Source organism: Pelobates fuscus, chromosome 4, assembly GCF_036172605.1.
Source record: "Pelobates fuscus isolate aPelFus1 chromosome 4, aPelFus1.pri, whole genome shotgun sequence".
NCBI classification, from domain to species: Eukaryota; Metazoa; Chordata; class Amphibia; order Anura; family Pelobatidae; genus Pelobates; species Pelobates fuscus.
Window position 1 is genome coordinate 388,311,666 of NC_086320.1, and position 24,743 is coordinate 388,336,408.

General features: G+C 49.0%; 1 protein-coding gene across 1 annotated transcript in view; it reads left to right on the plus strand.

The window, feature by feature from the left end:
• The window catches only part of KCNH2 (potassium voltage-gated channel subfamily H member 2), a 347,866-nt gene that overhangs the window by 283,447 nt on the left and 39,676 nt on the right, over window positions 1-24,743 (plus strand). The gene's annotated exons all lie outside the window — the stretch shown is intronic.

Genomic DNA, 24,743 nt, shown 5'->3' on the forward strand with positions numbered 1-24,743 from the left:
TAGCTAAAGTAATTTAGGTGACTATAGTGTTCCTTTAAATTGGCTTTATGTAGACTTTATTTTGTCTTTAGGTAGACTTTAAATTGGATTTAAGTAGACTTTATTATAGCATCGAGGTAAAAGCCCACAAGTGTTTCACCCTTTGCTCCAGGGGGAGTAGGAACCCTCCAGGAAAAGGCTTAAGGAGCCGAGACTCTGGAGACCTGAGATCAGTGAGCACAATTTGGAATTGCAGGAAAGAAGATTGGGGGATAAATAGACAGAAAGAAACAGGAATGATTATAAAAAATCATTCAGACAAAAAGGAAAATGGTATTGAGCAATGCCGGCTGACAGGAATAAACTGACAGACAGACTGACAGAAAGGGTAGAACTAAAAGCCTGATAAACCGATAAACCGACAAACCAAAAGCATGGAACAGACAGACAGACCGACAAAATGCATTCAACAGACAGACAGACTGACACAATTCATTAAACAGACAGACAGACTGACACAATTCATTAAACAGACAGACAGACTGACACAATTCATTAAACAGACAGACAGACTGACACAATTCATTAAACAGACAGACTAGCAAAAAGGATGGAACAGACTTTACATTTGTATTTATATAGAGAGCAGGGAAGTGACAGACAGAAAGCATACAACTGAACAGGCAGGCAGAGTAGAACTGACAGACAGAGTAGAACAGGCAGGCAGACAGACAGAGTAGAACAGGCAGGCAGACAGACAGAGTAGAACAGGCAGGCAGACAGAGTAGATTAGAGGGAACAATGAGGTGTTTGAGGGAACGATGGGGTGCTTAGAGGGAACGAATGGTGGGGTGCTTAGAGGGAATGAACGATGGGGTGCTTAGAGGGAACGGTGAGATGACTAGAGGGAACGAACGAGCAGAAGTTGGTTCCCACAGGGAGATTTATGGTAAGAGAATAAATAACATATTTTTCTTTTAAGATACTGAAGAGGAGCAAAGAAGGAACAAATAAAGAGGTAACGTAGCAAGGTTGCAGGATTTTAGTGTGGTGTTATTGTTACATAACATGGGGGCTGAGTGTGGATGGGATCAATGGCGTAATTATTCAATGGGGTGATGGTCTAATGGGATGGGAGCAGTGTGTATGAATGGGGTGATAGTTTAATGGGATGGGAGCAGGGTGTATGAATGGGGTGAAGGTCTAATGGGATGGGAGCAGGGTGTATGAATGGGGTGATGGTCTAATGGGATGGGAGCAGGGTGTATGAATGGGGTGATGGTCTAATGGGATGGGTGCAGGGTGTATGAATGGGGTGATGGTTTAATGGGATGGGAGCAGGGTGTATGAATGGGGTGATGGTTTAATGGGATGGGAGCAGGGTGTATGAATGGGGTGATGGTTTAATGGGATGGGAGCAGGGTGTATGAATGGGGTGATGGTCTAATGGGATGGGTGCAGGGTGTATGAATGGGGTGATGGTCTAATGGGATGGAAGCAGGGTGTATGAATGGGGTAATGGTTTAATGGGATGGGAGCAAGGTGTATGAATGGGGTGATGGTTTAATGAGATGGGAGCAGGGTGTATGAATGGGGTGATGGTCTAATGGGATGGGAGCAGGGTGTATGAATGGGGTGATGGTTTAATGGGATGGGTGCAGGGTGTATGAATGGGGTGATGGTCTAATGGGATGGGAGCAGGGTGTATGAATGGGGTAATGGTCTAATGGGATGGGAGCAGGGTGTATGAATGGGGTGATGGTTTAATGGGATGGGAGCAGGGTGTATGAATGGGGTGATGGTTTAATGGGATGGGAGCAGGGTGTATGAATGGGGTAATGGTCTAATGGGATGGGAGCAGGGTGTATGAATGGGGTGATGGTTTAATGGTATGGGAGCAGGGTGTATGAATGGGGTAATGGATTAATGGGATGGGAGCAGGGTGTATGAATGGGGTGATGGTCTAATGGGATGGGAGCAGGGTGTATGAATGGGGTAATGGTTTAATGGGATTGGAGCAGGGTGTATGAATGGGGTGAAGGTTTAATGGGATGGGAGCAGGGTGTATGCATGGGGTAATGGTTTAATGGGATGGGAGCAGGGTGTATGAATGGGGTGAAGGTTTAATGGGAGCAGGGTGTATGAATGGGGTGAAGGTTTAATGGGATGGGAGCAGGGTGTATGAATGGGGTGATGGTTTAATGGGATGGGAGCAGGGTGTATGAATGGGGTGATGGTTTAATGGGATGGGAGCAGGGTGTATGAATGGGGTGATGGTCTAATCGGATGGGAGCAGGGTGTATGAATGGGGTAATGGTTTAATGGGATGGGAGCAAGGTGTATGAATGGGGTGATGGTTTAATGAAATGGGAGCAGGGTGTATGAATGGGGTGATGGTCTAATGGGATGGGAGCAGGGTGTATGAATGGGGTGATGGTCTAATGGGATTGGAGCAGGGTGTATGAATGGGGTGATGGTTTAATGGGATGGGAGCAGGGTGTATGAATGGGGTGATGGTTTAATGGGATGGGAGCAGGGTGTATGAATGGGGTGATGGTCTAATGGGATGGGAGCATGGTGTATGAATGGGGTGATGGTCTAATGGGATGGGAGCAGGGTTTATGCATGGGGTAATGGTTTAATGGGATGGGAGCAGGGTGTATGAATGGGGTGAAGGTTTAATGGGATGGGAGCAGGGTGTATGAATGGGGTGATGGTTTAATGGGATGGGAGCAGGGTGTATGAATGGGGTGATGGTTTAATGGGATGGGAGCAGGGTGTATGAATGGGGTGATGGTTTAATGGGATGGGAGCAGGGTGTATGAATGGGGTGATGGTCTAATGGGATTGGAGCAGGGTGTATGAATGGGGTGATGGTTTAATGGGATGGGAGCAGGGTGTATGAATGGGGTGATGGTTTAATGGGATGGGAGCAGGGTGTATGAATGGGGTGGTGGTTTAATGGGATGGGAGCAGGGTGTATGAATGGGGTGATGGTTTAATGGGATGGGAGCAGGGTGTATGAATGGGGTGATAGTTTAATGGGATGGGAGCAGGGTGTATGAATGGGGTGATGGTCTAATGGGATGGGAGCAGGGTGTATGAATGGGGTGATGGTCTAATGGGATGGGAGCAGGGTGTATGAATAGGGTGATGGTCTAATGGGATGGGAGCAGGGTGTATGAATGGGGTAATGGTTTAATGGGATGGGAGCAGGGTGTATCAATGGGGTGATGGTCTAATGGGATGAGAGCAGGGTGTATGAATGGGGTAATGGTTTAATGGGATGGGAGCAGGGTGTATGAATGTGGTGATGGTTTAATGGGATGGGAGCAGGATGTATGAATGGGGTGATGGTCTAATGGGATGGGAGCAGGGTGTATGAATGGGGTGATGGTTTAATGGGATGGGAGCAGGGTGTATGAATGGGGTGATGGTTTAATGGGATGGGAGCAGGGTGTATGAATGGGGTGATGGTTTAATGGGATTGGAGCAGGGTGTATGAATGGGGTGATGGTTTAATGGGATGGGAGCAGGGTGTATGAATGGGGTGATGGTCTAATGGGATGGGAGCAGGGTGTATGAATGGGGTGATGGTCTAATGGGATGGGAGCAGGGTGTATGAATGGGGTGATAGTTTGTTGGGATGGGAGCAGGGTGTATGAATGGGGTAATGGTTTAATGGGATGGGAGCAGGGTGTATGAATGGGATGGGTGCAGGGTGTATGAATGGGGTAATGGTCTAATGGGATTGGAGCAGGGTGTATGAATGGGGTGATGGTTTAATGGGATGGGAGCAGGGTGTATGAATGGGGTGATGGTTTAATGGAATGAGAGCAGGGTGTATGAATGGGGTAATGGTTTAATGGGATGGGAGCAGGGTATATGAATGGGATGGGTGCAGGGTGTATGAATGGGGTAATGGTCTAATGGGATGGGAGCAGGGTGTATGAATGGGGCCATGGTTTAATGGGATGAGAGCAGGGTGTATGAATGGGGTAATGGTCTAATGGGATGGGAGCTGGGTGTATGAATGGGGTAATGGTCTAATGGGCGCAGTTATTAGGAATGGGGTAATGTCAGTAATTGCTATTCATGCTTTCATAAAGGTGTTATTTGCCAAACATATTATAGCACCATGGATAATGATTCTGATATTTAATATATTTTGTTTCTTAGTCTTTGTGATTGGGTTATAGAGATTGAACTGTATTCATTGCTGCTAGGGTCCGTGTTAGTTAGGGATTATTAGACATAGACTGAGCCCTGCAGCTCTCCATAGACTGAGCCATAGACTGAGCCTGGAACCCAGCAGCTCTCCATAGACTGAGCCCGGAACCCAGCAGCTCTCCATAGACTGAGCCCGGAACCCAGCAGCTCTCCATAGACTGAGCCCGGAACCCAGCAGCTCTCCATAGACTGAGCCCTGCAGCTCTCCATAGACTGAGCCCGGAACCCTGCAGCTCTCCATAGACTGAGCCCGGAACCCTGCAGCTCTCCATAGACTGAGCCCTGCAGCTCTCCATATACTGAGCCCGGAACCCAGCACCTCTCCATAGACTGAGCCCGGAACCCTGCAGCTTTCCATAGACCGAGCCCGGAACCCTGCAGCTCTCCATAGACTGAGCCCTGCAGCTCTCCATATACTGAGCCCGGAACCCTGCAGCTTTCCATAGACCGAGCCCGGAACCCTGCAGCTTTCCATAGACCGAGCCCGGAACCCTGCAGCTTTCCATAGACCGAGCACTGAACCCTTAGTCTCTGCAGCTGAAAGTTTAGTGTAGGAGAAGGTAAGGGTCTGTGGTGTTCGCAAAAATGTGTAGCTGATTTTAGTTCCATGTATTTGGCTACACATACCGCTGACCTCGTTTGAATGAACAAAGATGGCCGCCGCCACGTGTTCGTTTGCACGAACTGCGGCCACCCAGTGCCTCACAGCCTGGGAGGTAAATTGCCTGCACACTTCCACTTCTGGGTGGTCCGCCTGTGTGGTACTCGGTTCAGTAAGCCCTATTTACTGAACCAAGTGGGGGAAAGCCAGGAACAAGTTATTTTACAGGTCTGGGGACATAGTCTTAAAGGGGCATTGTTCACCAAAGTCACAATATGTCCCCAGACGGTTTTAAAGGGCCATACACACCCAATAAAAGTCCATAAGTTTTCAGGGGCACAATCTCCCAGGGGCCATAGTCATGAGGAAGGAGGCTGGCAAATAGGCTTCTCCACAACCCAGGGAAGCAGGGCAATTTTTCATTTAAAGGGTCAGTTACAAATGGCAGTTTGTAACAGTGGTGTTTTGGGGTGTTTTCCAGACTTTGTAAAAATGTATGTTTTTTTTCTGCTTAGAGTTAATTGAGTTAGCCCATTGTCTTTGTTAATTGTATCACAGGCAGAGGGGAGGGATTGTGTACACTGAATGGGAGTGTCTGAATGTAAACCTCTGTTTTTACTGGTTTGTATGTGTAACGGCACCCCAGGCATAAAAGGGTTAAACCACCGTTTAGTAGATCTTCCCCTTCCAGAGACACAGGCACAGCTACTGTAGACACCAATCCACCGAACCGGAGAAGCATATGAATACCGTAAACAGGCAAACCGGAACCATATGAATGCTGTAAACAGCCGAATAGGAAAAACCATACAAATAGGTTTACACTCCTAGCAGTCAAACTGGAACAGCATTCAATAAATCCCCCCAAGAACGAGACAAGGCTCCGTTTTGAGGGTCAAGCAGTGAACAGCCAGAGCTGTGGGTTTATTGTTCTTATATACACATTATTACCACCCACAGGGTTTTGGAAAACAACCAATAAACACGTACAATACACTCAGACACTCCCACACAAAATCCTCCCCTCTGCCTGTGATACAATTACCTTACACAATGGGTAATGTAATTAACACAGTCAGAGAAATACAGTTTTTCCACATTATTCATAACTTTAAAAGTATGCATCACATTCACATGGGCCATAGTCTAAAGGCAGCAGGCGGGCAACCAGGCCCCTCCAATGCACAGTGGCGAGATTGGTCTCGTCACATCTCTCCCTTTTTCCAAACAGACTAACAGGGTATCTGACCTTCTGCCGGTCAGGGCCCTGGTTAGTCCAGCAGTCCACCCACAAAACACAATCAGCAGTACAGCCCACCCACAATAACTGTTTACTACACCTGGGTAGAGGAGAAACTTGTCCATGTCCAGGTGCCTCACCACGGCTGTGCGGGGTACTGGTAAGCTGCCTTGGTGGGTTGCTGAGTGGGCAGAGACCAGCGGTACTCTGCCCTGGTGCCAGCGCTACCACGGAAGTAGCCTGGTTGGAGCCTGGTTGTTGGAGAGAGAGACCGACTGTTTCCCTTTTGGATACACAGCTCTGCTGCTGGAGGAGGAGACCGACTGTCTCCCCTTTAGATACACAGCTCTGCTGCTGGAGGGGGAGACCGACTGTCTCCCCTTTGGCTAAACAGCCCTGTTGCTGGGGGACAGGACCAACCGCGTCTGCCCCCGGTAGCTCAGCCTGCCGCTGGGGAATGGAGACTGGGCTCCTAATTCCCTGTACATTGCTCTGCCGCTGGGGAATGGCGACTGGGCTCCCAATTCCCGGTACATTGCTCTGCCGCTGGGGAATGGAGACTGGTCTCCCAATTCCCTGCAATTCACTCTGCTGCTGGGGGACAGGACCAGCTGTCTCTGCCCCCTGTAACTCTGCCTGACACTGGGGAATGGAGACTAGGCTCCCAATTCCCTGCAATTCACTCTGCCTCTGGGGGACAGGAACAACTGTCTCTGCCCCCTGTAACTCAGCCTGCCGCTGGGGAATGGAGACTGGGCTCCCAATTCCCTGCAATTCACTCTGCCGCTGAGGGACAGGACTGTTACAAAAACTGTTACAAAAACCTTATTGCACTGTGTACCTTTAAATGCTATTTTCGCCTTTCTGACTTATGTGCAGTCGTTGGTATGGTTCAGCACGAATCCTTTGTGTAAGCGTATAGGTGGCCGCCATTTCGGGACTTTGCACGTGTTCGCGGCCATCTTACGTACGAACAGCGGTGTTTGCCAGCAATCGTCTGGAACTAAAAACGGAGACTCACCCAGGCGAACACCGCTGAGACCTCCAGGATAGCATAACTTCGTGCTGGACCTACCGAACAGCCCACCGTTCGGTAGGACGATTACTCTCCGCATGGGGAGTACAGCGACCTCCAGGATAACTATGGATGACCATGGGTTCGTGGAATTTTCCCGTACGAACGGAGACCGACCGCAAGGCCTAAACGTGTGGAACTATTTTCGGCCAGAAAGTCTGTGCGGTCGGTCAAAACTTTGAAAACCCCTAACTCCTGAACCGTTCATCCGAACAGGTTGGTTTTCGGATATGTTGCTCCCCTGAACAAGATCTGTACAGCGGTGTAGGATTTAAAGGGGTACCCCCTGGTTTCGGGGTACATCCAGAACTTGGTTAAAAATATGTACTGTATAATTGGGTTAACTGTTTATCTGAGGGGAGGAGATGTGTGGGAGGTACCCAATATGTGATTGGTGATTTTATGCCTCCCCCTGGGAGTATCCTTTTTACATGTAACCTCAATAAAAAGCAGGCTGGTCAGCCCAGTCCTCAGTTCTTACTTGACCCTCAAATCGCTGCTTTGACTCGTTTTGTGGGTAGAAAAGGTATCCTAGCTATGCTATAGCTAGTGGGATGATTCCACACTTACAGGACTCGTATGGAATACTATGGAACTCGGCTCTCCCCTCTTCAGCAACTAGGAATCCAGACGACTAAACGGTCCAGCTCTCAGCTAGCCTAAGGGTAACCGTAACATTTGGTGGCAGCGGTGGGATGATTCTGGATATCCTAGGAGAGGCACGGAACGGATGGAGAGCACCTACGCAAAATTGAAACGTACAACCCTGAAAGATTTATTGGAAAGCAGAGGAAGGCACGCCAGCAACCGGCCAAAGAGGGAACTGATCGCAGAATTGATAGAACTGGATCAAAGCTCCACAATGGCGGAAACACCAATCACGGATGATGATGCAAAGGCAAGAATTGTTCGGGGGAGGCTTCCCTTATACGGGCCAAACCCATCTATAGAACTGATACAACAATTGATGGTGGAGGCAGACGCGGATTTACAAAAGACCCGAGCCTACAACGTTGAAATGGCCAACGCACAACGCACTGCTGAAGCCCCGCAAGTAATCGTTCCTGTTGAAACTGCTGGGAAGCCTAAAATACCCTTTGCGGCATTCCGATCCTTCCTGGAGAGCGAGACAGGAATTGATGAGTACTTGGCGGACTTCGAAAGGCAATGCGCCCTGCACCAGATTCCTACCAGAGAGTGGCCCACGATCTTGTCTGGGAAGCTATCCGGGCGAGCCCTGGAAGCTTTTCGTACCTTGGGTGCTGAGGAAGTGACACAGTATGAACGAGTTAAAGAGACTCTGCTAAGAAGATACGCGGTGACTCCAGACACGTATCGCCGGCAGTTTCGGGGCACGAAAAAGAAGCCTAACGATACACATATGGAATGGGCGCACCGAATGCGGAGAGCGGTAAATCACTGGATGAGCGGAAGTAAAGCTGTGACTGGTGAGGAAATTTTACAATAATTCCTCTTAGAACATTTTTACGATGGCATGGAACAAAAAGGGAAGGAGTGGCTGCGAGACAGGCGACCTTCCACTCTAGAAGAAGCGGCCAAATTAGCTGATGAACACTATGATTCACGTCTTCACGAGTCCACAAACTACCGGGCTCCAGCACGGGTTGAGCCCAGAGAGGTTTACCGTGCACCTCCTCGTACGGAGTTCCGGGCCCCGGTACCCGCCGGGCCCCCCAGACACTCAGGGTCATCCAATAACAATTTTGATCGTCCTAGGCCCACTTGCCACCGATGCAAGCAACCAGGACATTTCATGGCCAACTGCCCGCTTGGCACGCACCAGACGCCCAGGAATTACAATTACCCCTCTGGGCCCTACCGTCCTGCCCGAGCCCTCTGTGTTAACCAGGAGACCCCTATGGAGGAATATTTGGGGCCGCTTCACGAGGCAGACCCGGTATATGCGGCTTCGGATAACCGACAGCACCATCGGCAGAAGGTATGGCTCGAAGGGCGATCTACCGAGGGGTTGAGAGACACAGGGGCTACCATAACACTGGTACAGAGTCATTTGGTGCCAGAACACAAGAGGTCAGGGCAGACCGTAGCCGTTAGAGTGGCGGGAGGGGATGTGTACAAAGTCCCGACCGCTAAAGTACATCTTGATTGGGGAGCGGGGAAAGGAGCTGTGAACGTGGGTATAATGGACCATTTACCTGCTGAAGTACTACTGGGCAACGATTTGGGCCCCATGACTTCTGCCTATGCACCAGTATATAACAACGAAGCGAACCCAGTGACTACCCGAGCACAAGCCCGGACGGACCGAGAACCCTCACCAGTGCGGGAGACCCAGGTAAGACCAACCCCGACTTCTCTTGACCTGTTAGACCCCATACCCTGGGACACCCCAGTTACTTTTGAGACCGAGTCTAGGACTGACCCGACATTACAAAAATACCGGGAACGAGCAGAGACAGGGGGGAGCGGGGCAGATAACGAAACTTTTCTATGGGAAAAAGGGAAACTATACCGCTTGACAGAGAAAAAGGGACAACGTAGGCGACAGCTGGTAGTACCCCACAAATACCGTCGGGAAATCCTCAAAATAGGACACGACATCCCCTTGGCAGGTCACTTAGCTATAACACGTACGCTACACCGCATTACCCACACATTCTTTTGGCCAGGAGTACACGCTGACGTTAAGAATTACTGTAATACTTGCGATGTATGTCAACGAGTGGGAAGGCGAGGCGATCACCCTAAAGCGCATCTAGTCAATATGCCCATTGTAGAGGAACCCTTTAGCAGGGTTGCTATTGACCTAGTAGGACCACTGGCCACCCCTAGTCCCTCCGGTAAGCGCTACATCCTTACCGTAGTAGACTACGCTACCCGGTACCCCGAGGCAGTCGCCCTGTCCAACATCCAAGCGGATACGGTAGCGAATGCCCTGGTACAAGTGTTCTCCCGGGTAGGATTTCCAAAAGAAATTCTATCCGACCGGGGCACCCAATTCACAGCAGAATTGACCCAACAACTCTGGCAGGTGTGCAAAATTAAATCCCTCTTGAGTTCACCCTATCACCCCCAAACGAACGGACTTTGTGAGAGGTTTAACGGAACCCTCAAGCAAATGCTCAAAACGTTCACACAGGAGTACCGAGATTGGGAACGCTTTCTGCCGCATCTCCTATTTGCGTATCGGGAGGTGCCCCAGGAAACGACAGGGTTCTCTCTGTCACGGTAATATACCCCAACACGCAGGAATAGTTCACAGTCAAGAGACAAGAAACAGAGTTCGTCTTACCGGACCTTAGAATGGCCGGACTAGGACGAGAGAAAGACAGAGTCAGAACAAGCCGAGGTCAAGGGAACTGAGAGACAGCGTAACGTAGAACAAGCCGAGGACTGGTACACAGAGGACAAAACAGCGGATAAGCAAGCAAGGATAAGGAGAGAGCGGAGTCAGGAACAAAGCCAAGGTCAAGCACCAAAAAACCAACTGAACGATACAAGCACTAAAGGGAACTGGACAGAAACCACGATAGGGCAAAGAGCAAGGGAAACAGGTGAGTATAAATACCCTTAAGGTTCACTTTGATTGGCCCCTGTCATATCCACGCCCCCAAAACGTGAGTGTATGGGGAATGTGGCCTGACAGGGGCCAATGGGAGACTGATTCTAATTTAGTCTCCCACTGTCCCTTTAAGAGCGCGCCCGAGACGCGCGGCGCGCTCTTAGTGTCGGGCGGGACATGTGACCGCTTCTCGCGGTCACTGCCCGCCTGACTGATCCCATCGTTGGCTGAGCCGCGCGCGGCTCGTGCAGGAGCAGGACCGCGCACGGCGAGAAGGGAGGACCCCGGCCGGCCCCTGGGGAGGGTAAGTACCGCTACAGTACCCCCCCCTGAAGACACGCCCACCGGGCGGGGAGGAGCAGGCCTGGCAGGAAAACGAGCGTGGAAAGAACGCACAAGGCGAGGAGCGTGAACAGCGTCAGCGGAAATCCAACTGCGTTCCTCAGGCCCATAGCCCTTCCAATGTACCAGATATTGGAGGCGACCCCGAAGCAAGCGAGAGTCAATTACAGCCGCCACCTCAAACTCCTCATGGCCCTCCACCGAAACCGGAGGAGGAGGGCGGACATGCCGAGTAAAACGGTTGCACAGGAGGGGTTTTAACAAGGAGGTATGAAACACGTTAGGAATGCGTAATTTTTTTGGAAGATCCAATGCATACGAGACAGGATTAACCACATGCAAGATACGAAAAGGGCCAATAAAACGAGGGGCCAACTTCATAGAAGGCACACGAAGACGAATATTGCGAGTAGAAAGCCAAACCCGGTCTCCCACAGCATAGGATGGAGCCGCCCTGCGATGCTTGTCAGCGTGAATCTTCTGGCGAGCAGCTGAGGCCACCAAAGAACACTGAACCTGCTCCCAAGTATTACGTAGACTAGCCAAATGTTCGTCCAGAGCTGGCATGCCCTGTAAGGAGAATGCAGCTGGAAGAACCACGGGATGCCGGCCATAAACAACGTAAAAAGGGCTGTTACCGGAGGATTCATGAGCAGCATTATTACGAGCAAACTCAGCCCAAGGAAGCAGGTCAGCCCAATTGTTCTGATGGTGGGACACGAAACAGCGAAGATACTGCTCCAGAGATTGGTTGGCACGTTCAGCAGCTCCATTAGACTGGGGGTGGTAGGCTGAAGAAAACGAGAGGGAGATACCCATCTCTGCACAAAACGCTCTCCAGAATCTGGAAATAAACTGGCTACCCCTATCGGACACGATCGAAGTGGGAATACCATGCAACCGAAACACCTCCCCGGCAAAGATAGAGGCAAGTTCCTTGGATGATGGCAATTTGAGAAGAGACACAAAATGAGCCATCTTAGAAAAACGATCCACAATCATCAGGATGACAGTTTTACCATTAGAGGGAGGTAATTCAACAATAAAATCCATGGATATATTGGACCATGGCCTCTCGGGTATGGGCAGCGGATGCAACAACCCACAAGGAACTCTGTGGGAGGACTTCATACTGGCACAAGTGCTACAGGCATTAACGTAATCGGTGACGTCCTTGCGCAAGGAAGCCCACCAGAAATATCTAGAAACTGCTGAGACTGTCTTAGAAATACCAGGGTGTCCAGCAGTTCTAGTGTCATGATATAATGACAAGATGTCTCGTCTCTCTGGTATATCAACGAATAGCTTATCAGCAGGCCTCTCCTCAGGAGCCAAGTTTTGTTTAGCCTGAATAGTTTGTAATAGAGAAGACGAAATAGAAAGAACAGTAGTCGCTATTATTCTGTCAGGCGGAATGACAGGGGTAACATCGACCTCGAGTTTGTCAGTAGTTTCGAATTGTCTGGACAGAGCGTCAGCTTTAGTATTACGATCACCCGGTCTGTAAGTGATTATGTAATTAAAACGAGACAAAAAGAGAGACCACCTGGCCTGCCTAGAAGACAATCTTTTTGCTTCACTAAGGTATGAGAGGTTTTTGTGATCCGTTAAAATGAGGATAGGATCCCTGGTACCCTCTAGCAGATGTCTCCACTCCTTGAGCGCCAAAATGATAGCAAGGAGTTCACGATTGCCTACATCATAATTCCTCTCTGCTTTGGACATCTGTCTGGAAAAGAAGCCACAAGGGTGTAACGGCTTTTCAGGTGAATCTCTTTGAGACAAGATAGCACCTACCCCTATCTCAGAAGCATCAACCTCAAGAATAAAGGGCAGTGAAGGGACAGGATGCTGTAAAACAGGAGCAGAGGCAAATGTAGCTTTCAAGAATTCAAAGGCCTCGAGTGCTTCTGGTTTCCAGACACGAGTATTACCATCCTTCTTGGTCATTCTGGTTATAGGCGCTACAATGGCAGAAAATCCTTTAATAAAACGCCTATAATAATTAGAGAACCCCAGAAAACGCTGAATGGCTTTCAAACCCTGGGGCAGAGGCCATTCCATAATGGCAGACAGTTTCTTGGGATCCATACGAAAACCCTTGGCAGAGATTATATAACCCAAGAATTGGACTTCAGATTGATCAAATGAACATTTTTCGAGTTTGCAATAGAGACCGTTAACCAGAAGAGTTCTCAACACTAATTTAACATGCATGTGATGAGTCTGTAAATCATTAGAATAAATTAATATGTCGTCCAAGTATACTATAACGAATGTATGTATAAATTGACGTAGGACATCATTAATAAATTCTTGAAAAACTGCTGGGGCGTTACAAAGACCAAAGGGCATCACAGTGTACTCGTAGTGGCCACTCCTAGTATTGAAAGCAGTCTTCCACTCGTGATCCTTTTTGATACGTATGAGGTTGTAAGCACCCCTAAGGTCCAATTTAGTAAAAACTGTGGCCTGTTTAAGCCTATCAAAAAGTTCAGTGATCAAAGGTATGGGGTACGCATTTTTGACGGTGATTTTATTAAGGCCCCTATAGTCAATACAAGGCCTTAAATCGCCATCTTTCTTAGACACAAAGAAGAACCCAGCCCCTGCTGGGGAAGAGGATCTTCTTATAAATCCCTTCTCTAGAGATTCCTTGATATATTCCTCCATAACCAGATTCTCCTGAGGAGATAAAGGATATATTCTCCCTTTGGGAGGCATCGTACCAGGTAATAAATCAATTGCACAATCGTAAGGCCTGTGAGGTGGCAATCTTTCAGCCTCCCTTTTATCAAAAACAGATTTAAGAGACAGGTACTGAGAGGGTATGACCGTAGGCACGGGAGGAATATGAGTAGAATTCAAAGGGGTGACTTTAACAACACAAGACTCTTGGCAAGAATCACTCCAAGAAACTACTTGTCCTGACTCCCAATCAATGGTGGGATTATGAGTACGTAACCAAGGATACCCTAACACGAGGTGAGAGGAAGGAGAAGTAATGATCTGAAACCGAATGGTCTCAGAGTGTAACACCCCTGTAGACATATGTAGGGGAACAGTCTCATGTGTGATAATTGGAGAGCATAATGGTCTACCATCTATGGCCTCAACGGCCAAGGGTGTCTCCTTCTCTCTGGTGGGTATGTTATTCTCCTTGACAAAACTGGAATCGATAAAGTTTTCGGCCGCTCCGGAATCAACCAGGGCTAGTATATTCCCTGCTATGCAGTCACTATCAAGGTGCAGGGAAACAGGAAGAAGTAACTTATTAAGAGGCAAATGTGAGGACTGTGATGTCACACCCAAGGCCAGTCCTCTATACGGTCTTAGGTGCGATAGTTTCCCGGACGCACGGGACATTCTTGTCTCATATGACCCCTCCTACCACAATAAAGACAAAGTCCCTCCTTTCTCCTATAAAGCTTTTCAGCGTCAGTAAGTTTAGCAACCCCTAACTGCATAGGTTCCTCCTCAGAACCCTTAGATCTCTCGGGAATCTCAGCTCTAGGGGAGTTAAAGGGAACAAAATGTCTATTTCTGGACTTGGTATATAACCTGTCACGGATCCTGTTATCTATATCGATAAGATAGTCAATCAGGTCCTCCAGGGGTACAGGGAGGTCCTTAGCTGCTACCTCATCTAAGATAGTATCAGACAGACCTTCCATAAAGGCAGTAGTAAGGCCATTATTAGTCCAATCTACCTGTGAGGCAAGGGTCCGGAACTGAATAGCATAATCAGCTACAGATTTAGATCCTTGCTTTATTCTCATTAATGCCCTGGCGGCATTTTTTGACCTTTTAGTCGTGTCAAATGTTCTACGGAACGCTGTGAGGAAGCTATTGAAGTCGTGTACCATAGGCCCATTAGCCTCCCAAATAGGATTTGCCCATTCTAGTGCCTTATCCGTAAGCTGGTGCATAAGAAAACCCACCTTAGATCTGTCAGTGGGAAATGAACGTGGGTACATTTCGAAGTGGAATTCCACTTGATTAAGGAATCCCCTACATGTCTTAGCGTCCCCTCCATACCTAGGTGGCGGGGTTAGATGTGCAGAAGCATTAGACATATTAGCTGTGTCCGGTATAGGGTTTACAGGAGGCGTAGGTACAGGTACCGGAACAGATCTGGATAACAGTGTCTGGATGGCTTGAGCCATTTGATCCATACGGTGATCCTGTTCTGCGAATCTAGCCTCATGAGTGGCCATCTGTTGACCTAAACCTGCGGGGTCCATGGCCCTATCGTAATGTCACGGTAATATACCCCAACACGCAGGAATAGTTCACAGTCAAGAGACAAGAAACAGAGTTCGTCTTACCGGACCTTAGAATGGCCGGACTAGGACGAGAGAAAGACAGAGTCAGAACAAGCCGAGGTCAAGGGAACTGAGAGACAGCGTAACGTAGAACAAGCCGAGGACTGGTACACAGAGGACAAAACAGCGGATAAGCAAGCAAGGATAAGGAGAGAGCGGAGTCAGGAACAAAGCCAAGGTCAAGCACCAAAAAACCAACTGAACGATACAAGCACTAAAGGGAACTGGACAGAAACCACGATAGGGCAAAGAGCAAGGGAAACAGGTGAGTATAAATACCCTTAAGGTTCACTTTGATTGGCCCCTGTCATATCCACGCCCCCAAAACGTGAGTGTATGGGGAATGTGGCCTGACAGGGGCCAATGGGAGACTGATTCTAATTTAGTCTCCCACTGTCCCTTTAAGAGCGCGCCCGAGACGCGCGGCGCGCTCTTAGTGTCGGGCGGGACATGTGACCGCTTCTCGCGGTCACTGCCCGCCTGACTGATCCCATCGTTGGCTGAGCCGCGCGCGGCTCGTGCAGGAGCAGGACCGCGCGCGGCGAGAAGGGAGGACCCCGGCCGGCCCCTGGGGAGGGTAAGTACCGCTACACTCTCCCTTTGAGTTGCTCTACGGACGAAAGGTACGGGGCCCCCTAAACCTGATCCGGGAACACTGGGAAGGAGAGACGGAAACGGACGGTGTCCCTATTGTGCCATACGTATTGGAACTCAGGGATCGCATGGAGCAGCTAGCCAAATCAGTGCAGGCTAACCTCCAGTCGGCCCAGAAAAGACAGAAGGTATGGTACGATAGGGGGGCCCGAAGGAGAATCTTTACCGTAGGACAAAAGGTGTTAGTACTTAAGCCGGTAAAGACAGACAAGTTACAAGCATCATGGCAGGACCCATACCAGATCGTAGAAAAAAGGGGCGACACCACTTATGTTATAGCCAGTTGTCACGACAACAACCTCAGGAAGACATTCCATGTAAACATGCTCAAGGAATACTTGGAGCGACCCGAGAACGTGACCGCCGTATGTTGTCCTCCCCAGGAAGACCCCGACAGTCTACCCATTCCCGACTTACTGGAAAAGAGTCCACCCACAGGGGTAGTGACCCAGGTTCAGATAGGAGACCGACTTAACCCCACTGAAAGGGAGCAGCTCAATACACTCCTCCAGTCCAAACACCTCACGTTCTCTCAGAAACCAGGGTACACCACCTTAACTACCCACCAGGTCGATACCCCCGGACAAACACCCTTACGCCAACCCCCGTATCGCATCCCCGAGGCAGTTAGAGCCGGAATGAAGAAGGAGATAGATGAGATGCTCCAACTCAGGGTGATTGAGCCCTCCGATAGCCCCTGGGCCTCCCCGGTTGTCCTGGTACCCAAGAAAGATGGGACAACCCGGTTCTGTGTAGACTATCGGAGACTCAATGAAAAAACAGTAACAGACGCCTACCCTATGCCCAGGGTAGACGAGCTACTTGATCGCATCGCCAGGGGAAATTACCTGACCACTATCGACCTCTGTAAGGGTTACTGGCAGATTCCCCTGGCCCCGGAGGCTATCCCCAAGTCGGCCTTCGTCGCCCCCTTCGGCCTATACCAGTTTAAGGTAATGCCGTTTGGGATGAAGAACGCCCCCGCTACATTCCAGCGCTTGGTGGATAGACTCCTGGATGGCTTCCAGGGTTTTGCCTGTGCATACCTGGACGACATAGCGATTCACAGTGAGTCCTGGGAGGACCACTTAGCTCATGTAGGAATGGTTCTGGATCAGATCCGGGCGGCTGGCCTGACTCTGAAACCAGAAAAATGTCACTTTGGGATGGCCGAGGTACAGTACCTGGGTCATCGGGTGGGGTGCGGAAAACAGCGACCAGAGCCGGCCAAGATAGAAGCTGTTGCCAACTGGCCCACCCCCATCACAAAAACCCAGGTTTTAGCCTTTCTGGGCACAGCAGGGTACTACAGACGATTTGTACCCGACTACAGCACACTTGCCAAACCCTTGACTGACTTGACCAAGAAAAACTTACCTCGACAGGTCCTGTGGTCTCCCCACTGTGAAACGGCTTTTCAGGCCCTCAAAAATGCTTTGGTTAATGCTCCTGTCTTGGCGGCCCCAGCCCTTAACAAACGTTTTATCGTCCATACAGACGCTTCCATGTTCGGGCTGGGAGCCGTCCTTAGCCAAGTAGGTGAAGATGGAGGGGAGCACCCAGTGGCCTACATCAGCCGGAAGCTCCTGCCCCGCGAAGTCAGCTATGCAGCGATTGAAAAGGAGTGTTTGGCCTTGGTGTGGGCATTAAAGAAATTGACTCCCTATTTATATGGACAAGAGTTCACTCTGGTCACCGACCATAACCCATTGGTGTGGCTAAACCGGGTCTCTGGAGATAACGGCAGGTTATTACGTTGGAGCTTATCATTACAACCCTTCAATTTCACCATTTCCTACCGACCCGGGAAACAGAATGGCAATGCGGACGGGTTGTCCAGACAAACGGACCTCAGCCCAGCATAACCAGCGGTCTGGACAGCCTTAGTCTGCCCCGAAAAGGGGTCAGACGGTGTCTGCCAGAGTGTTCCACAAAAAGGGAGCACTGTTACAAAAACTGTTACAAAAACCTTATTGCACTGTGTACCTTTAAATGCTATTTTCACCTTTCTGACTTATGTGCAGTCGTTGGTATGGTTCAGCACGAATCCTTTGTGTAAGCGTATAGGTGGCCGCCATTTCGGGACTTTGCACGTGTTCGCGGCCATCTTACGTACGAACAGCGGTGTTTGCCAGCAATCGTCTGGAACTAAAAACGGAGACGCACCCAGGCGAACACCGCTGAGACCTCCAGGATAGCATAACTTCGTGCTGGACCTACCGAACAGCCCACCGTTCGGTAGGACGATTACTCTCCGCATGGGGAGTACAGCGACCTCCAGGATAACTATGGATGACCATGGGTTCGTGGAATTTTCCCGTACGAACGGAGACCGACCACAAGGCCTAAACGTGTGGAACTATTTTCGGCCAGAAAGTCTGTGCGGTCGGTCAAAACTTTGAAAACCCCTAACTCCTGAACCGTTCATCCGAACGGGTTGGTTTTCGGATATGTTGCTCCCCTGAACAAGATCTGTACAGCGGTGTAGGATTTAAAGGGGTACCCCCTGGTTTCGGGGTACATCCAGAACTTGGTTAAAAATATGTACTGTATAATTGGGTTAACTGTTTATCTGAGGGGAGGAGATGTGTGGGAGGTACCCAATATGTGATTGGTGATTTTATGCCTCCCCCTGGGAGTATCCTTTTTACATGTAACCTCAATAAAATGCAGGCTGGTCAGCCCAGTCCTCAGTTCTTACTTGACCCTCAAATCGCTGCTTTGACTCGTTTTGTGGGTAGAAAAGGTATCCTAGCTATGCTATAGCTAGTGGGATGATTCCACACTTACAGGACTCGTATGGAATACTATGGAACTCGGCTCTCCCCTCTTCAGCAACTAGGAATCCAGACGACTAAACGGTCCAGCTCTCAGCTAGCCTAAGGGTAACCGTAACAAGGACCAACTTTCTCTGCCCCCTGTAACTCAGCCTGCTGCTGGGGAATGGAGACTGGGCTCCCAATTCCCTGCAGGACCGTTGGAGAGACCTCGGTCCCATCTCCACCGGCCACGTGGGGTCCTTCCCAGTAAATCTCCACAATATCTTCCCAGCGGAATGGGTCTGGATCTGGGTCTGTCACCTTGCTGTCCTGCTGAGCTTTCCCAATGAAGTGGAAGAGATCTCGGTAGTCCTGCTCCAGTTCCCACTCCATGGTTGCTAGGTGACACAGGTCTCGCTCTACCTCATGGGGGTCATCCCAGTCATGCCTAGCCTCCCTCTCGTAGAAAATGTCCTGAAGTCTGGTCTGTGCGGGGCTCCCGAAGTCAGGCTCTGCAAAGGACTCCCATATCAAGCCAGTATGCATCACATTCACATAAAACTTAAATTGGTCCAGTGGTTCAAAATATAGATCGTAGATCCTTTGTGACCAAATGAAGCATGGCTTTTCTGCCCAAAACCAGTTCCATAGAGTCTTCTATCCTGGAGATAATTGGGAAGTAATCCAATTATCTCCAAGGACAGAGGCAAAACTCCATTGAACACATGGCAGCAAAAGACAATAAAATACATAAAAATATATAGTTACCAAAAAAACGCGCTAAATCGATCTGTAAACATAAAAAACACACATAATAGTGCAGACCATCTGGTAATGATAATATACGAAATAGGAGTGATAGGAAAAAAACTCACATGTCCCAGAGCCCTATCACCCCTGGCTCTGGGTTTGTAAGGCTCTTTGGAAGAGGGGATATCCCCACACTGCAGGATCTTCCACAGAATGTATCAGCTGGTGATTCCGTTTTGCTGTGTGTAGGAGAAAGAAGGGCAGGACCTCCAATTGAATAATATCACAATTCAGTTTATTTGTACAAAAGAAGTTAAAAACCCTTACTTGGGATGTGGTGGGTATAAACTCGCAGAGTCACCCACATAAAAGCATAAGACAAATATATCCGAAAACGCTTCCTGGTTGCAGTCCGGTCACGTGATCGCTTCCGGGTCCGCCCTCCAATGACGTCCGTGTGACGCGTTTCGCCCGCCTCCACAGGCTTCTTCCGACGACGTCAGGGGGTTCCAGTCTTCCTTTTGAGTTCACAGTGCCGCCCTTCTCTTGCTCCATTGGCTGGGGGGCGTGGTTTCGCACGGTCTGTTGCTATCACTGTTCACTCCGTATTCGATTACACACATATGGAGTTCATTCTATTCAATTAAACTTAACCCCTTGCACGGAATACGGAGTGAACAGTGATAGCAACAGACCGTGCGAAACCACGCCCCCCAGCCAATGGAGCAAGAGAAGGGCGGCACTGTGAACTCAAAAGGAAGACTGGAACCCCCTGACGTCGTCGGAAGAAGCCTGTGGAGGCGGGCGAAACGCGTCACACGGACGTCATTGGAGGGCGGACCCGGAAGCGATCACGTGACCGGACTGCAACCAGGAAGCGTTTTCGGATATATTTGTCTTATGCTTTTATGTGGGTGACTCTGCGAGTTTATACCCACCACATCCCAAGTAAGGGTTTTTAACTTCTTTTGTACAAATAAACTGAATTGTGATATTATTCAATTGGAGGTCCTGCCCTTCTTTCTCCTACACACAGCAAAACGGAATCACCAGCTGATACATTCTGTGGAAGATCCTGCAGTGTGGGGATATCCCCTCTTCCAAAGAGCCTTACAAACCCAGAGCCAGGGGTGATAGGGCTCTGGGACATGTGAGTTTTTTTCCTATCACTCCTATTTCGTATATTATCATTACCAGATGGTCTGCACTATTATGTGTGTTTTTTATGTTTACAGATCGATTTAGCGCGTTTTTTTGGTAACTATTATTGTGCTTTTCACACATTTTGTTGTGCATTGTATTTTTAAACGCTGCCATATTGTCTGTATGGGACTCTAGCGCTCACTTTTTTGGTTATTGTACATAAAAATATATAACTGTGCAGCCATTGCATAAAACAGGTACAACATATCCCCAGATAGCTTAGATCCGAGCGCACATTATTACTGAATGGTGCTCAGATCACATACATACAGTTCAATTGCCATGGAGCCAAAGTATTTCACATAGTCTTTCGTTATACGAATGGACTCCATGGCATAACTATCTGGGGTATCACTGTTCAAATTGGGCAAGTACCGAATGACCCGGCTTTCGTGTCTTTGCAGGGGGAAATCAAGCGTTTCAACATGGGCCATAGTCTAAGGGTAGCAGGCGGGCAACCAGGCTCCTCCAATGCTCAGTGGCGAGATTGGTCTAGTCACAGTATGTTTTGTATCTGGTGCCCAACTAGGTCCACCTGGGCGTCAGCTTTGCTGTAAAACTTGTATAAAAGACCAGTGTGTGCCATTAAACTGTCAGACCTTCTTACCCTCAACTCGCAGCATTGTCTTGTGTTGTAGGGAACTGCTATAACCACACTGGGGATTGCTATACTTTGTATACTCCCCTGGGTTCTAATCACTAGCTCTTCTGCTGTTCCTGTTACACTCTCCTGGAGGAGAGGTCTCTCCCACACGGTCCTGGATGCCAGAGGCTGACCCAGGGTTGAAAGAAGACGGCGAGATTCCAGTTAAGCTACGGCGGTTGTGGAGTCTGCGGTGGTTGTGGTGGGCGGTGCAGTGCTTATAGTCCTCGGCATCAGCTAGGAAGCATCCGTTAACGGAGGTACCCAGTCGGAGTGCCAGGTGATCAATTATAGTTGGTCTCTATGGTCTCCATAGTTGGTCTCTATGGTCTCCATGGATAGTCTCTATGGTCTGTATAGTTAGTCTCTACAGTTAGTCCATATGTTGTATATGGCCTTCCCTGCTTCACACCATGCACAGTGACATCATCAGACCCAATAAAAGTCATCATCAAACACTGACTCAAGGTGTATGTATATGGCTGAAGGTATTAAAAGGTATGGATGAGATTTTCTAGTTTCTTAAAGGGACACTCCACTGCCCAAAGTTAAAATAAAAAAATCACTGTTTAGTAGTGTAACGGCTACCCATTTAGTAAGAGGGTATCAGCCGTTGGAGACGTCCTTTTTCCCGGCAAGTCGCTGTGTAGTAGTGGAGTTGCTTATTCCCATTCACGAGATCCAAGTACAGAGTCAGGCAGAGCTATTAAAAGAGCCAGGTGGTTATGCTGTAAATCCCCTTCCAAGAACGAGACAAGGCTACGTTTTGAAGGGTCAAGAAGAACTGAATTTTAATGGCATGTGTAACGGATCGCCTGGCACCCCGACTGAGTACCTCCGTTAAAGGATGCTCCTAGTGCTTCCTGAGGCCTCCAAGCACTCTAGCCGACACCACAATCACCGAATCAGAGAAGCATATGAATCCTCTCAAGCCTCTGAATGCTGTAGACAGTTGAATAGGAACCATATGAATAGGTTTGCACTCCTAGCAGTCAACTGGAACCGCATACAATAAATCCTCCCCCAATAATGAGACGACACTTCACTTTGAGGGTAAAACAGGAACTCTGGACTGGCTCATCCAGCCTGGCTTTTATTTCCATCTCACACATACAGGCCACACCCAGGGGGAGGCATAAAATGACCAATAGTGTCACGGGTGCAACCCACACATCCCCTCCCCTTAGTGTGACACATAATCCCATTATGCATACAGTTTAAAATATACTTTTTACACAACTTTCATAAATCTAAAACCATATATCACATTCACATAAAAATACATATCCACAATCAATCCATTCAGGGGAACAACATATTAAAAAATGGCATGGATCAGACCAGGGGTTCAAAAGTTAGTAAAGTATCTTTTAAAACCCCTAGCTTTCCAGCTCAGACCGGTTTTTACAGAGCCTTCTCTGTGCTGGAGAAGTAATCCAATTATCTCCAGCACAGAGACAGACTCCATTAACCACATGGTTACAGAAAGACATAAAACACTTTAAAATACAGAAAGTTACTTTTTATCCATAACACACAGATATTTCACATATCCCCAGATAGCTGGGATCTGAGCGCACAAAACTACCGAATAGCGCGCAGATCCTATTCACACAGTACAATTGCCATGGAGCTAAAGTCTTTCCCATAGTCTTTCATTATATGAATAGGCTCCATGGTATAGCTATCTGGGTTAACACATTCACATAAAGTCTGGTCCATAGTCCAAAGGCAAGAGGCGGGCAAGCAGCCCCCTCCAAGGACACGTGGCGAGGTCGGTTTCGCCACAGCATGCATTCTCCTTTTATGTGATGCTGCCCATGCAAGGGATACACCTACATAATTAACACAGTAACCAATAAAATATAAGGTACAACCCACACATCTACTCCCCTTGGATAAACCTTTAACATAATTAACAAGGATAAATTTTTTCCCTAGTTTTGGATGTACCCCAAATATCTGGGGTACATTCATAAATCCAGTATCCCCAGATAGCCCTAATCTGGGGGAGCAACATATTTAAAAATCATCCCGTTCAGGTAACGGGTTCGGGAGTTATGGAGCTTCAAAGTTTTGACCGAACGCACAGGCATAATAGCCGAAAATAGTTCCATAAGTTTTGGCCTTGCGGTCGGTCCTTGTTCTTGTGTTAAAAGTCCCGAAAAACTTGCCATCCATGGATATCTTGATGTTCGTCAGAATCCCCATAGGCTACTTAGTCTTACTACCAAACGGCAGGGCGCAGGAGTGCAGGCCTGACCTCGCGCATTTGCTGATCTGTGGCCACGAGGCTCGCTTCACCTCCCTTGCGGGCGTCTGTCACTACTCGGGCAGTGGGGCGGTCTGCGTTGGTCTGTGCTTGTTTGTCTTCCTTCTTTACGTCCCCACGTGAGACGTTAGTTGCTTCTGCCCCAGCGGTCCCTGACCCTCCTGTGCCTGCGGCAGGTTTGCCGAGTGTGGGGGTAGTGCCTGCCGCTCATGGCCTATATGTGCTGCTCGTGCCCTCTGGGTTTGCATTTGCGCCAGGAGGTGCAGGACAAGATTTGGAAGGGGGAGTTTGTGGATATTTTCTCCTGCTCCCCAAGGAGGACTTGCCCCCTCCTGAGAAGGAGTCCAAGGACTCCGATAAAGATAAGGATAAATTTAGGTATCGGAAGATTCCCAAAACATTTGGGAATTGGATCAGGGCCTCCTCGATCCTGGCCAGTGTTATAGGGGAAAAGGCGCCCGACAAATTCTCGTCCCTGTTTTGTTACCAGGATACAATATGGACGGCATCTGAGGTGTATTGGGGACTCAGCTGGTGGCGTTATGACGAACAGTTTCACCAGCAGCTGGCAGTTCGCCCATCCGTGGGTTGGGATCTAATGGATATTGGCCTGTGGTTGGTGACTGAGCACTCACTCAGCTTCCCACTGTTTCAAACGGGAAAAAGGCTGAGGAGTGAGGGGAAATTGTGGTCTCGAAAGGGGATTAGGCCGGTGGACGTTGGCGTGATGCTCCCGTGGCTAAACCGTTATAGGAACCGCAGGGCAGCAGAGCTTCTCCTTGGGGGGTTTCCGGGATGGGTTTTGGATTCTGCACCGGGTGTGGGATTCTCCTGGGGTATGTCAGAATCTCAAGTCAGTCAGGAATCACCCTGAGGTGGTAGCTGACAAGCTTAGTAAAGAGCTGTCACTTGGGAGAATGGTGGCCCATTTGTGGCCAATCCCTCACTTACGGGTCTCCCCGTTGGGGGTGGTGTCCAAGAAGGAACTGGGTAACTTTCGGCTGAGATTCACCATTTGTCCTACCTGTTTGGGGGTTCGGTAAATAGTGATATTGATGAGGAGCTGTGTAGGGTGTCGTACGCGTCCTTTGACGCTGCTATTCGGATGGTCCGGGTGGTGGGCCCT